Source organism: Anarrhichthys ocellatus, unplaced genomic scaffold (genome assembly GCF_004355925.1).
Source record: "Anarrhichthys ocellatus isolate YVR2014 unplaced genomic scaffold, GSC_Weel_1.0 scaffold11, whole genome shotgun sequence".
NCBI lineage: Eukaryota > Metazoa > Chordata > Actinopteri > Perciformes > Anarhichadidae > Anarrhichthys > Anarrhichthys ocellatus.
Window position 1 is genome coordinate 8,376,169 of NW_022280041.1, and position 11,601 is coordinate 8,387,769.

Here is an 11,601-nt window from a genome sequence, read left to right on the forward strand (position 1 = left end):
ACACACACACACACACACACACACACACACACACACACACACACACAGACACACAGGCTTGTACTGTTGCACACACACTGTATACATTTTCTAATTGTCTGGATATTAAGTAGTGACAAATGTGGAAAGTTGCCGTATAGACTGGTTAAATTTAAAATGAACCCACTAGTAGTGTATTTAATAATACTGAGTCTATGTACCATTACCACAGGATTCCTATAAAGCCCTTGTCATTATAGCTGTGGTGTTTATTAATAGCATATTTTACAAATGTGGTTCTCCTTACTATAGTAAAAAAGCAGCAACATTGCCTTCGTCCCCTTCATATAATGAATGTAACATAACATTTTAATCACAATAGATCAATATTGTTTTAAATAAAAGCTAATAGCAACATTATCATACCAATAAATGTATTGCTGTAAGCCACAATACAGCTTAGCATTGAAGATATGAGTAGACCTAAGTAGGGCTTTTTTAATATTTGCAAAAACATTTCAGTATATATAAGATATTGTGTCTGTTATAAATCATGCGTGTGATCGCGTTGGCCGCCAAAATGTGGCTTTTCTTAATTCCTGAAAAGCTGGTTTCTTTTACATGAAAGCCTTTTGCGGACACAGAGATGTGCTCGATGTGGAGACTGACTCCTGCTTTTTATTCAGCTCGGTGTTTAATAAGAGGTTGAAAGAATGTGGTGCCAGGTCCTGGGATAGGTTTTGAAATACACATTTTTGAATTGGATGTGTTAAAGCCTTCTGCCTGCCCGCCCTTTTCCTTTTTTTCAGAATTGAATTATCACAATTTATTTTTCACATTTGTACACAACCAAAAAGGCTGCCACGCACTAATGAAATACTGGCATTTACCAAAACATCGTAAGATAATTTCCAACACTGACAATTTAAGCCAAAATGTATTACTAGAAATGATTTAGGAAAAGCAGTGAAACTAATTGTGTGAATTTTTACACACTTATCCGATTCCACACTAAGTTTGAAAAGTAGGGGAGCAGTAATTAAGGACAGACAATACACAAGTTCAGGAGAAAATATTGTTTAGTTCGCTATTTTTCATTCTTATTTGGACACTAGATCCATAGATTTTATTTAGCTGTTGCCGAATTTAACATATCTTTCAAAATGAATGCAAAATAGGTTTGTTTTAGTATATAATTACATTTCAGTCTTTCATGTCCCTCTCAGTGAACTTCCTCCCTTTATCCATAGGAATCCCCCCCCCCCCCCCCGCAGTATTCCATGTTCAAATTCCCCTGCATTAAATCTATTGACCGAATAACCACCAATACTTTGCTATTGAGAGAGAGATGACGGCGTAGCTAGCTCATTATCATCAAACCCTGAGCGCCATTTTGTGTTTGATAAGTGCCAGGGAAAGCAGAAGGCACAGCACACAGACAATAATGGTTGCCACTGGCACCGGGGTTGGCATCAGACCCTCTTTTGTGTCTTTTGTAGGATGCCACCGCTTCTCTAGTTTGCATCTGCTGCATTTTTAACTGTTCAGTACCAAGTTGAGAATGGCTCTTTAGTGCACTTTCTTCACAATAGACACCATTTAAATGATAAGTTGATGTCTGTATCGTAGGTTATGGACGGCATTTTTACCAGCTTTTATTTAAAAAATGTGTCCGCTATGGAGGAAGAGCAAATTATCATTTGATAAGTCAAGATAAGTCATTTTAGTGTTTGAAATAAATGGTGAGCACAATGTTCTCCTTTCGCCGGAGAATAAAGTCGCTGCGATTCAACGTTGCATTGCGGATCAGAGCGATTGTTTACCGTTTTCTGTGCGTTGAAACTTTGGCAAATACAGAATAGCATTCTTTTACCGGGATCACAGAGACGGCCGTGCTTTTTTTTTTTTTCCTTTTTGTTTTTTGCAAGCTAAAGCGTCTTTTCCTTTTCCCTCAAGTCACCGAGCGGTGCCCATCTCTAGACAATGCAGCCATATTGTGGTAGCGTGTGGTGCGGCGCCATTTTGTTTTGCAACCGTGCCAGGGAGGCAGGCAAATCACCAGTAATGGTTGTTAGAGGTTTGGAGGTTGGCATCAAACCCTCTTTGTCTGCTTTGCAGCATGCCTTTGATTCGTTGGTTGGCATCCGCAATGCAGTGGGCATGTTGGAAGTTTTTTGACAGTGGCAGAATGGAAGCCCGCTGCCTTTGTTCTGCTGCAACTGCGTGAAACAAACAAACATATACAACCAAACACAAAGAAAATGGCAAACGGCAAACAGAATCTGGTATTTGTGCGAACTGCTAAAAAAATACCCTGTGCTTTTATTATCGTTCTCTCCTTCCTGCAACCTGGCAGCGGCTCGCTTCCGTAGGGTCGTGTAATCGGATAACAAAAAAATATTTCACACAACGGAATTTTCTTCTTGTTATTTTTTTTTTTCCCTCCTGCTAAAAATCAATAAGTTCAGAGTGTATTTGCTTTTTATTCTGGTGGGTTGCTGCCTGAGAAAGGTCGGCGGGTTGGCAGCGAGTGTGCTGGGTGAATTTAGAGAGGGCACTCAGCCCCCTTGTTCTGGGGCACAGACGCGTTTAGCCAGGCAGGGCTGTAGCACCCATGTGCATGCCCAGATGAATGCCCGCTGGGAAGTGGGCAGGGGGCTGAGGGTGGGGGTTGTGGCATCCATTGTGCCAACTGGCAGGCCGTGTTCAATACAGGGCCCTGGCTTCTCTCTCACACACACACACACACACACACACACATACGGCCGTTGTACTCCAATGCACTGCTTTATTGTTATCTTATAAAATCAAGAAGTGATTTTTTTTATTTGAATCATCGCCTCATCTCACCTGGATTCATATTTGGCATATCCAGTTTGACAGCTTGATGGAATAGCTGTAAGAAGACATGGAGGCCATGGTCGTGTTAGGACTTGTCAGGATACTGTAGGACTTGTTTGTATTTGGCTTTGTTAATAAGCTGCACATCAATATTCCCTCAACAAATATAGAAATGTCTCGGCCCTACATATTTAAATGTCTTGTTCTTAATACATGCCTGCAATTAATAGAATATAAAAATATTCTTGGAAAATGTGATGTGTACATTTTCTACCTCAATTATTAATTTGTCAGTGGAATATAGTAGAAATTGTTGTAGAAATTTGAAATAACTGCAAAGAATTCTGAGCATTGTTGAAAGTTGCCGGTGGCTTCTAACCAGTGACAGAAGAGGAGGTAGTCCAACAAGGTCAAGCAGCATTCCCATTGCTCCGGTGCTGAAAGTTAACAGCCATAAAACATCATTACCTTGACACCCCCCCTGCCCCCCCCCCCCCCCCCCCAGTCACGTAACTGTTTTTTCACACTGTCATGACAGTTTGTGGAAATGGATGGATTACCTCTGAATACACGCTGCCATGTTAATGGAGACCTTGTTTTATGAGTGGCCGACTTAACCTTTGCCCCCGGGGTCGGGACCTTTTTCAAAGAGATGTGACGGGGTGTCCTGTGAAGTTTAATTGAGCAAAACAGAACAGTGAAAACACGCCGTTTGCGGGCCCAGGGCACGTGGAGGGGGAAGGCTTTTTTGCCTGGGGGGGGGGGGGGGGGGGGGGGGTGGTGGTGGTGGTGGTCAGGGGAGGAGGCGGGGGAGCTTTGCATAAGCCCCCCTTGTTGACCTCCTCTATCGGGGTCAGACCGCGGCGGTCGCGAGATCACCGGTGGTCTCTTGGCAACTGTTTGTCTCCACTCCCCCGCCACTACTTCTGGTCTGGCTGGTGGTCCCTTGGTTGACTGGCCTAAGTGAGGGGGAGTAGGTACCACTGACTCCCCACATCTCGTCACACTCCCCCTCCAGACTGGGTCGTCTGGCCGGTCCCTATCTCCAAGATTGGCCGTTGCCTGCTCGCCACACTGCGCGGGGTGGCTGCTTGCATCTTGTTTTCCGCTCGGCTGCCTCAGAGGCTTTGGTCAGGCGGCCAGTGCGGAAGCCTGACCTTCTGGGTCACAGTGGAGGCCTGTGACTAAGCACAACATCTATCCCTCCCTCCCCCTCGTCACCTTATCCTCCTCTGCCATCAGGAATCACCCCTGCGGCACAATGCCCGGCCAAATGACTCTCACACTCCTTCTCTCCCCCAGTCGCTTTTCTTTTCACACTCTCTGGCTTTCCCTCAAGCCAGAAACTCTGACCATGACAGCTGTCCCAGGCCCAGGCGCTCAGCCAGAGAGAGGGTGGCTGGGTTTCTGCCAGAAGTGTGAAACAAAAGTTGTTGTAAGCAGACAGGGTTTAGGATACTACTGTTGGTCTTCCTATTTTGGGCTTAGTCAAGTTATTAAGCGGCCTTTAATCTGAAATCTTTCCTGGCGAGGTAATACTCCGCATGGTTCTTTTGGAAGTTGAGTAGAATTTTATTCTTGGACGTGAATTTTAACAGTGAACGTTCAGAACAAAATCAGCAGGGCGGTAAAATACAACTCCTGGGGAAAACCTTAACCGATGACTCCGGAGCCATATAGAAAAACTCTTCAGACTGAAATGCACAACCCTGTGCTCAGCTTCCATTCTGGCTTCCTTATTAGTATGCAATAGAGCCTGCGGTGTCTGGCTACCTCTCTGTCAGAGCCATAACCTATCGAACACATTCTCTCAATCTAATCCACTTAGAACTCCCTCCCAGCTTCACCGCTTGCCTTATTGATTTCCGCTTCCCACTAAATGTCCTCCCGATCCTTTTTCTCTTAACCCGGGAGCTATTTATGTTTTTGCAGTGGTCTTTCTTTCTTCTTGTGTCTTGCTTCCTTTCTTGTCTCTTGTCTTCTTTCTTTCTTGCCTACTTGCTGACTTTCTTTCCCTTTTAATGCCTCCCCTCTCTCTCCAGGATCTTTTGGTAGTTTGTGATCTCCATCTGACTTTCCCTCTGCCTTCCTCTCTCCCCTCCTGTTCTTTCTCAAACACTAACCTGGGTGCAGTGCAGCCAGGTTGCCTGGCTCAGTATGAGGCTTGTGTTATTAGCAGCGGGGTTTTGCTCGAGCAAATACCTCAAGGCTTAAACAGGCCGTGTTACCTCCTTGGCCCTCTTTTGTGTGCCATGTGTACATAAATCTCCATGGAAACAAGGCAACTCGGAGCAGAGGCCACTGAGAAATGTGGATTCCTTCTTTCTCAACAAAATGTACAACTCCCTCCTTTGCTCTGCTGCAGTGTGTTGAATTTGCTTGTGTCACAGTTTGCGCTGTTGCAGCCGTCAAAAAAATGGGACAAGGCCTTTCTTTGGCATTCTAAGGCACAGGCATTGTGTTGAAAAGGCTTTTCTTGTGTATTTCAGCAGGAGACTCAATTTTGCGTTTGTGGCTGCACTTGTTTAAGGACTGCCGTTTGTGTTATTAGTCTATGGTTAAGATCTCAGCTTCACCACACTTTCCCAGGCTTTTGGGGAGGACCCCAAGTGCATTTCAAATCCCCCTGAGGCCACTTGACTGGAGGGCCGGCACCTCCCACTCCTCCCGGATAGATTCCCCACCCCCACCCTGTCTGCCGTCCCTCCCAAATGAAGACAAATGGGTACATTCACCCCCTGTCCCAGGCACTACACTGTACCTCACTGTCCTGCCATACAAAGCAGGCCCTCCCTGTTGCCTGAGTTTCTCCATCCAATGACTGCTCGCTCTTCTTTGCCATCGCATTAGCACAACTGCGAGAAAAACGTACTGTTGGCCCATCTGCTTGCTAGACTGGTCATGTTAGACGACAGGGTCTGTAGCGCAAAGAGGGACAATGCGGTCCAGAGAGTTTTTTTGACCTCCCATTTTTTTTTCTCAAGTCAACCAGGAGAAAAGCACCCTCAAGTACCAGACTGAGACTTTCATGCTAAAGCCAGTCCCCTTCACCCAGGAAGGAGCCTTTTGAGCAACCAATGAAGGGAAGAAAAAAATGGGAAGGGGTAGTAGGTGGGGTGTGATGGGGAACTTTGGGCAGGGACAGACAATCAGAGTGGTTGCCCAGGAGACACTAACTTCTCTGTGCAGCAACCCCCCCCCCCCCCCCCTCGCGCTTTGCCCCATCAAAGTCTTTTCAGCCCAGACAGGGTCGATCAGTGGCCCAGAGTGATGGTTGTCTCTTCTTTTGTCTGGCGGTACAGTACGGCCCATCACTGTGACGGCTCGACAAGACCTGAGCGGGACAGAAAAAGAAAGGCCCGCCATCGCAGCGCTGTGCAAAATGTACTTTTGGGTGGGCATGTTGCTGTTTGGGGGTGGTGGTTGAATCCCCCAGAGGATTTCATTCTAATGTCAGTGCAGCGGGTCAAAGAGGGGATATGGTGTCTGGGGCTTGGGAATGGCCTGCTTGGGACGGATTCATCAGAGCCCCATTGAGTTGTCAAAGCTAGCCAAAGGGCTTCCACTCCTCCCTCACATATGGCAGGTTCACTTCTCAAAAAGCTCCCAAATTTAGAAAACGCAGATTTAGAATCAGCAGGAGATGCCATATATTCAGTGTATTAAACAATACAACCCCCAATATGGTTGTTTATTTTTATTGACCCATACAGAAAAGTTACAGAACAGCAGAGAAGGCAAGGAGAGTAGGAGAATAAGTCATTTATATTTTTAGCACTTCCATAAACATGTAGTCTTTTATGAGGGACAGCATCTTTGAGCATTGTTGTGATTAAAGTGAGTAATATAGAGGGAATGACAGGAAGAGAGGAAATATGGACACATTGTTGGTTGGAACGACATGAAAATCTCATATCTCAGGATCACCAACCCAGCAGGTGTTACACATTTTCCACAGAGGTACTTCCTCCATTGTGACAGACAGAATTTCACACTGCCTCTTTCCATCAAGTCATTAAATCAACAAACTGATACAGTGAATACATAGAAAAAAAAGCACCTTTCCCACGTAATTCGTTCGAGATTTCTACATAGATATGTAAGAATTAAATGGAGGCATGGCATAAATACAATATGCACAAACAGCAACTTAGATCAGAAACTATAATATGCTACTATAAGCCTCCCCTTTTGCAAAATGTAATTAGATGTGAATTTAGATATATGGATGATTTTCTAACCAGTAAGTCGGTGGGTAATGATGAAATTGTTTGCTGCTGTGTAACTACAAGTCCAGCACTGTCTGGACCCTGTGATTAAAGCCGGCTGCAGCACTAACAAGACGGTTAATGAAACCAGTTACTTTTACTGGGGAAGAACGGGACTCATTTCCGTGGTGCCCCCTGAAAGCCTACATGATCTGGCTCCAGAAGTGGCGCCGTTCTCTCCACTGGCACAAGCCTCCAGCTGGTAACTTTGCCGCACTTTCAGAAAAACATTCCAAAATGTTATATAGCAAACAGACGCGGGGACACATGTTCACAATCACATGCCCACATACATGCGAGTGTGGAAAACCATGTACAGATTAATGCTCACCTGCACTTCAGCTCAAAAGACTGCATTTAGATCCAATGAGCCGCGACTTCTCACAATAACAACAGTGCTCCGGCATCTGTCGGGGCAGAAATTGAAAGTGGGAGTGCTTTAAAAGCTTGTTCCGGATTTACCGAGTCAAGATTGTAATTAGGCCTCCAACATGTGCGTAGACCTACAACCCACAATTACACTGCGGAGTCTTACCAGAAAATAACTTGTCCCTCTCTTAAACATCATGTTGTAGCCGACATTACCAAGGAAATTTGGCTAACATCACATTGTCTAATTTGAGGGCAATGCTGTAATAGCTACATTACAATATCTTCTAATTGTTCTTCACAGAATTGTTTGCAACCTGTGCTCTGGGATTTCTACTTGCTTAACACAGCTTTTTGAGCAGTTATGATAATGACCCCAGTTGACCCACAGATGGCTAAATGAGTAATGCTCAAACTCATCATTTCTGATGGGATCCCAGCTGAGTCTGCAATGTGGTGTTTCCCAGGAACATCTTCATCTGTTTATGCAGTCTGTTTCACAAACTATTAGACGTTCGCCAGACATTTTTTCTCCCCTTTTTCTGTAAAAACCTCTGGCTGTAACTTGGGTTTCCATGTGTGTCTTGTTAAGGGCAGTTATGACAAATGGCAGCAGCTGTACAAACTAATCCCTCTGTAGCTTTCACACATGGCGCCCAATTAACAATGGACCACTGTGGGGCCCTAATCCACGGTGCAGCCATCCTCTGGTCCCGCTTGCCGGGCCAACTGCCCCAGGAGACTCTTCTCCTCTGCACTCCTGTTAGCCATCCTGTAACTCCATTCAGATGGGAGCCTGTGAGCACCGCAAGGCATGCTTGGGTTGGCGGCGCGGTAGCCATCTTGTTTCTATGTTTGGAATCTCGGTTCCCAACGCTAAAGACCCTGGTTTTTATTTGACACACTGGAGTTCTCTGGGATTGGGTTGCAGCCCTGAGTGTGTTTGGACTCAGATGCTCACATGCACTATATGAACTCACGTGTATTCAGCTTGTGTGCGTGCATTAAAACACATGCACGCAGCTGCAGTTGATAGATTTAGCAAAGTGGTTGCTGACCGGGTGGGTGGGATCAATGTGTGTGTGTATGTGGGATATAGCGTTCCTGTCAGTGGGCATATTTCCAGTAGTTGCATGATGATAAACTGCTGTTTCTAGGGACTTCAGATAGCTGAATCCACTGTGTAATGCACTTAAAGTGTGTGTGTGTGTGTGTGTGTGTGGGAGGGGGATGTTCATATCGTATATTATAGGATAATATACTATATGAAGGCAGGGGGATGTTAGCCTACACTTACTTAATGGTTGGTTTTAACTTTGGATGTATTCCAACACTGCTACTCACAATACACAAGTAATATCCATCCACTTTCCCAGGAAAAGTTTCAATGTGTGAAGTCTTTCTCCTCATCCAAGAGTGTGTCAGCATGGCTTTTGCATGGCCTTGTATCTTAATTTCAGTTTTAGATTACAATGAATTATTCCAAAACTGAAATACTGTAAGTCCACATCACTTGGATGCAAACCAGTGTGAATTGTTTCCTTCACTCTGATGCAAAACAAAGCCACAAACGGGAGGTTGAGACTCAAAAGAAGGGTGTCGAAGGGTCGGCGGCCATCAGGAAAGCGGTGCAGGCCCCTGCCAAAACTATGACATGAATGAAACAAATGGATGAAGGAAAATGAAAATGGTTGGGGTGTGATCTCTGGCAGGCAGTGCAAAACCAGTGCCAACTGTTATGAATGGGAAACCGCTGCTGAGCTAATGAAAAAGAAAAAAGAAAAGAAAAGAACTCACTTTTTTCATCCGCCATCCAAGAATAATTAAGCGTGCGCAGGCCTTCTGGTGAGGGTGGAGAAAGCCACTAGACACTTGACTAACATCTCACCGCAGCGGAGGACAGTGAAACATATGAAAGGGGGAAATAGAAGCAACAAAAAGGAGTTTTGTTCGGGCTAAAGTAGAGTTCTTAGCTATGAAAGGAGTGCAGGTGGAACCTGAAAACTTTCAAGAAGCGCTTCTAAAAACACTTTATTAAAGAAAGAAAGCATAAACATGAAACATAAAAATACTTTACAGCTTCATGAATACAGATCACATGTAACATGAAACATTTACTCCATCATACAGAAAAGCACATAATGATTGCTGGCATGCCCTACCATACCTCACTTAAACTAACATCAGTCACACACACACACACACACACACACACCTTCAACTCTTAACTTAATCCCTGCTCGAGGTGTTTGGTGACAGGGCTTAACGAATCTGCAGGGATCATGTACTGTACTGTATCGTAGCGCTGATGTGATTAGTAGATGAATCAGCTGATTGACAGAAAGTTCACTTCAAGTCCAATAATCATTTAAACGTCAGAGCTTTTCAAATGTGAGGATTTGCTTCTCTTTAATTGAATGTGTTTGGGCTTAATTCGGACAAAACAAGCAGTCTTCGTGGGCTCTGGGAAATTATGATGGCCATTTTTCCAATATATATAGATTTTTTTTGTTGGCCAAAAAGAAAAATAAGAATCAAAAAGTATCAATCCTTAATGAAAATATATTTTTATTTCCAGCCCTGCTCTACTGTAATGTTCTGTACTGTGTGTACGTGTCTCTTTCAGCCTTCTCTGTAAGATGACATGATGGAAAGAGCAGATGTACGTTTAGATATAGGACCTGACAAGGGTACAGAGCAGGACACCAGGAAGAGGCGTTGCATATCGCATGTACCCTATCACGTACGCTACATGTGCTGTGTGTGAAGCAAAAAAAACCCCCAAAAAACCACTGATAATGATGCATGCTGGCCTGCTGCATGAAACCAGAGGGTTTCATGCTGAGAGAAGGTGATGAGGCGAATTACAGGAGTTACAGGGTATAATTAACTATATTTTTTAGTGTGAATCTCTGTGTTAGTTGCATTTATTTTTGTCACCGAGGGGGCGCAGACTTTATTTGAATCCATTATCAACTCGCCCCGGAGCCAAGGGCAACAACAACGTTTTTGTTTTACCGCTAAACCTTTTTTTTAATCGGCATCTTGTATGCCACGAACATCACCCATGGCTGACAAAGCGCTCACTGTTTGGAGGCAAACGCTCAAAACAAAAAGTGGTTTCCCCATTATGGCAATCAAAGCAACGTTATCAGCGATCAACATATTCTCACCCGGAGACAGAGAGGAGAAGAATGCCCCATTGACTGATACTGCCTGCTAGGCCGGTCGCGGCTGATCTCCTGAAGAAAAGACCAGTGTCGCTGGTGGCCCCCTCCGTTCCCCCCAAACTGCCTCCCCACTCTTTGCCTTCTTCCCTCAATATATGTCTCAATACTTGGGGGATCTTAGAAGGCGGGGGGGGGGGGGGGGGGAGCTGAAGAGGGCTGCATGTGTGTGCGTGTGTGTATTGTCGGGGTGCTGCCGGGCGACTCTATCCCATGCTGGTGGTGTAACGGGTGGGGGGCTAAAGGGGGGGTCACCTGCCAGACTGCTGGAATGTTAATGCCGTGGCTCTGATAATTGGATTTTGTACACACCGTCTGTGAGGAACGTCCTGCAACTTTCCCCCTCTTATTGTTAGACCGGGCCCTGGACCCTCAATAGGGCTTGGCTATGTTTATACAAGCACTCACGTCTCAATAGAGACTGTTTACAATGCGTGTGTGACCGTGTGCGTGTGTGTGTGGTGTCGGGACTTCTGAATCGCGGCGCAATCGTGTGTGACAGGATGGCTGAAGTGAAAACAAGAGAGTGTCAGATTATCAAGATTTGGCAAATATTTAAGATATTAAGAGATTTGTCAGGTCTTAGAATAGGATTTCCCAAGATTTCAGGAGTGTTGCAGTAAGATTTAGCACATACTTGGATTAAAGACTTTTCACAATGGGACATTCAAACCTCAAAGAGGATTTTTAACCAATTATCCCACCACACTGACACCAAGCCTACATGCCCCGAAGTGCATGCAGAATCAAAGGTAGGCACACCCACTGTGAGGTCAAAGGTGAAGAGGAGGCGCTCCTTATTGGTGATCTGGGATCATTAGGAAAGTTATGGCTGTTGTTTGCGTCGGTGAGGGGGGAGGGGGGGGGAGGGGGCCGCTTTGAGGTTTGAATGTCCCATAGTGGGTTTTCTTTTCTCC

The 11,601-nt window shown here is 45.1% G+C and overlaps 1 protein-coding gene across 6 annotated transcripts in view; it reads left to right on the plus strand.

Annotated features, from left to right (window-relative positions):
* LOC116385828 (nuclear factor 1 B-type-like) overlaps positions 1-11,601 on the plus strand; it is a 64,152-nt gene that overhangs the window by 5,563 nt on the left and 46,988 nt on the right. The gene's annotated exons all lie outside the window — the stretch shown is intronic.